The 3,859-nt window shown below is 49.3% G+C and overlaps 1 non-coding gene across 1 annotated transcript; it reads right to left on the reverse strand.

The window, feature by feature from the left end:
• Positions 1–3,521: 3,521 nt before the first annotated feature.
• On the reverse strand, positions 3,522–3,597 carry TRNAT-AGU (transfer RNA threonine (anticodon AGU)). Its single transcript has one exon. It is a non-coding gene; the product is annotated as a tRNA-Thr (tRNA).
• Positions 3,598–3,859: the final 262 nt, after the last annotated feature.

A 3,859-nucleotide genomic window follows, 5' to 3' on the forward strand; every position in this document is an offset into this window, starting at 1 on the left:
TCTGGAGTGATAATCTCAGCCCAGCAGGAGGTATCTCGGAATGATAATCTCAGCCCAGCAGGAGGTCTCTCCAGAATGGTGATCCCTAGCCCAGCAGGCGGTCTCTCCGGAATGATAATCTCAGCCCAGCAGGAGGTCTCTCTGGAATGATAATCTCTGGTACAGCAGGAGGTTCCCCACCCCCACCCCCAGCGCGTTCCAAGTGCTGCACACCTCTCAGGTACCATCCATTTAATTTTCAAAACAATCCTTAGATATAGAGTCTATTATTGTTTTCATCTTACAAAGCACCGTGGGGTTAAGTAACACATCTGAGGCTACATGACTGATAAACGGTAGAGCTAGAGTTTGAGCCCAGGTAGCCTCGATCAGGGGGCCATATGGTTAACCTGTGTGCTACAGGACCTTGCTAAATTTTCTGGATATGTGGAGAGGGGTGGCGGGAAAGGACCAGTTATCATGGTGTTTCCAGGCCCAAGCCAGCTCCGAACTTGTCTGGATTCAGGCCCCTGTACTTTTCCTGCAAACCCATCATTAGCTATAGGATGATCTAACTGCTAAACATGATGCTGCTGCCATTCACGCCAGATCTGATGGAGGCCACACCGCCATTCTGGAGGCCAGCAACGGCTCTGCTTCTCCTTAATTACTTCAAGCCTTACTGTCTGTGCTTTTCTCTTGGTTCCAGATGGCCTCTGCATGCATTTTCTGAATCCAGGGCTGGCTTTACATGCCGGCAAAGAGTAGTGGACAGTACTGGGGACTGTCTTCAGAGACTTTCCCTTTCCTGCCCACCCGAACCGCTGATCTCCCGATGGTGGTGGTCCTTTGAACAGCTCAGGCTGACTCTATGTGCAAACTACCTACAGTTTCTAATGAATTCACGTGCTGTGTGCTGTCTGGCACCAAATTAATCCGACTCTCTGGGGTTGGCCCCAGGCAACAAAGGGTACTTTAAAATGCTTCCTGGGGGATTCGAATGTGCAGCCAAATTGAAGACCAAGTTGAGAACCTATCCCATTCATCTCATTCTATAGAAAATGGCTGTTCAAATTGACAGGGCCTTCAATAGGAGGACTGAAATTAAAATCCAGTACTTCCAACTCCTAGATTAATGTCATTTTCTAAAAGCAGCAAAGGCTGGGAAAGGCAAGTCTCCCTGGGGACAGGCACTTGAACCTCAGTGCACACAGATTTTTGGATGATTAGGGCGCATTATGGGACTGGAAGAGTGGGTCCCAGGGGTGGGGATGTCAAGGAACGGGCTTTGAAAACTGGGCTGGAGGCCTGGTACAAAGGTGAGTAGCATCGACATTCTCAGCCAAGGATGGGTCCTGCCGGAGTCACAGATGTCATCAGTGCAGTTTAAAGGAATAGGTCACAGATCGTGCCCTCTTTTTGAGAAAGAAAACATGCGGATGGCGGCCATTAAAGGTGAGGAGTATGCAACCTTCAGCTAGAACCACTATTGCATCAAAATGAGCGCATTCACCAGGAATGGCTCTCCTTGGTGCATTGAATACGTAGAGGAGGACTGTCCTTTCCCATTGAAGAAGGAAGATTATCCTTTCCCATTGTGACCCCGGCTGTAGGAGACATTGAGTGAACAGGAGTTGGAGGGCCGTGACTCAGTGCTGGGGCAGTAGATGCAAAGGAGAAATGGCTCCTCACCAGAAAAATTTATCTGCAGCTTCCTTCCTTTGATCTGCTGGGCCAGGTGCCTTTAGAAGATCACCACTGTGCTCTCTCGGCCATAAGCAGTTCAGAATGCTAAGTCCCTTGGGTGGGTTGATGGTATGACTCACCCGCATTGAAAGAACAGAGTATTGGATTAGGAATGAAAATTATTGCTTCTGCCAGCTCTGGATGTATTCTGATGTCCCCAGGGAGGCCTGAGTTTGTGTCTGTAAGTGGAGCTGGTAGAAATCTCTACAACAGAGCCTCCTGCCTTCCCCTCTTCCTGTTCTCAGGCAGAGGTCTTTTCAGCTGACAGGCCACCAGAGGGCACCCACAGACAGGGCCTAGGAGGGCACTGGGTTACTCCATGGTTGGTGTCATGACACCGAAGATGGAAAAGCAAACACACAGAATGAAGTGTACTGAGCAGCCCAGGAACCGGGACTGTGGCATCTCAGCCACACCCAGCCCCTGGCCTTTCCCAGACAATGGCTGTGACCACCCTCCCTTCCTGGTTGATACCCCTGTGGCTCATGCACCAAAACAATACCTGCAGGATCTGGCTCAGTGACAAACTGGGATTATATTTGTCCTCGTTTCCAAGGTTAATTTAAAAAAGTCAAGTCTTCTGTAGATGTGCAAAGACCATGGGTGGAAGATACCACTTCATTAGCTCACCATGAATGACAGCTGACCTAGTCCCTAAACTAACCATCTGAAACTTGGGGGCAATGGCCAGTGATGGTTTTATGCCAAAACCATACATATGTACCTACATGTCTTCTGAACATATCACAGAATGCAAATTGTCTGTTTATTTACATGCCTCCAGACTCATGTGGGATCTGGAAAGCAGGAATCATATTACGAGTCTCTTCCAGTCAAATAGAAATCTATGTCAAATATATGCAGGCACTTGTTCCCATTTCTCTGAGGAGGCGTGGAAGACTCAGCACCATTCTGCCGGATAAGATCTCACATAAAGCAAACCTTTGCATTCTGTGGCTTGGAATTACTTCCAAGTAGACTGGACCATGACTCTAGAGGTCAGCAAACTACAGTTCCCAAGCCAAGCCTAGACCATTGCTTGCTTTTGTACATAAAGTTTTATTGGACACAACCATGCTCATTCATTGAGGTATTGTCTGTGGTTGTGTTTGTGCTACTCGGCAGGGTTAAGTAGTTATAAAAAAGATCATGTTGCCCACAGAGCCTAAAACATTTACTGTCTGCCCCTTAAGAAAAAGTTTGCCTACCTGGGTTTTAGGCACATTAGGGTCTGGCTCTGTGCCCTGTGGCACAAGAGGAAGGTGTTGCCATGGGTGCCCCCAGGTGTCCTGGGCATGGCAGATCTGCTCTTCGGGGACAGACAGCTCTTCTGGGGAGCCAAGGGTCTTGCGTGGGTCCTTCCAGTTTCTGGCATTGGGCTGTAGCTCTGGAGTCTCCTAGCACGGCCTGGGAGGGGCTGGCTACCTCAGAGCAACGCTACTGTCTCTTTTCTCTAAAAAAAGAACAAAAACTTTTTTTTTTTTTTTTTTCATTTTTCTGAAGCTGGAAACAGGGAGAGACAGTCAGACAGACTCCCGCATGCGCCCGACCGGGATCCACCCGGCACGCCCACCAGGGGCGACGCTCTGCCCACCAGGGGGCGATGCTCTGCCCATCCTGGGCGTCGCCATGTTGCGACCAGAGCCACTCTAGCACCTGGGGCAGAGGCCACAGAGCCATCCCCAGCACCCGGGCCATATTTGCTCCAATGGAGCCTTGGCTGCGGGAGGGGAAGAGAGAGACAGAGAGGAAAGCGCGGCGGAGGGGTGGAGAAGCAAATGGGCGCTTCTCCTGTGTGCCCTGGCCGGGAATCGAACCCGGGTCCTCCGCACACTAGGCCGACGCTCTACCGCTGAGCCAACTGGCCAGGGCAAGAACAAAAACTTTTAAGTAGTTTTCTTGAGATATAATTCACATACCAATCATTCACCCATCTAAAGTATACAATTCAATCTGTTTTCTTTTAATCTTGTCTTGTGACATTTTTCTTCCTTGCTTCCTGTAGTTACACCTGTATAAACTTGTTCTCTATAAAGAGGTTCAGTGAATTTATTCAAACTCAGGTGTGAGTGAATGATGACAGCGTGACCACCTAGGGACTCAGGGCAGCCTGTCCCATGCTGTAGCCTTCTGT

The sequence above is a fragment of the Saccopteryx bilineata genome, chromosome 11 (assembly GCF_036850765.1).
Source record: "Saccopteryx bilineata isolate mSacBil1 chromosome 11, mSacBil1_pri_phased_curated, whole genome shotgun sequence".
Taxonomy (NCBI): domain Eukaryota; kingdom Metazoa; phylum Chordata; class Mammalia; order Chiroptera; family Emballonuridae; genus Saccopteryx; species Saccopteryx bilineata.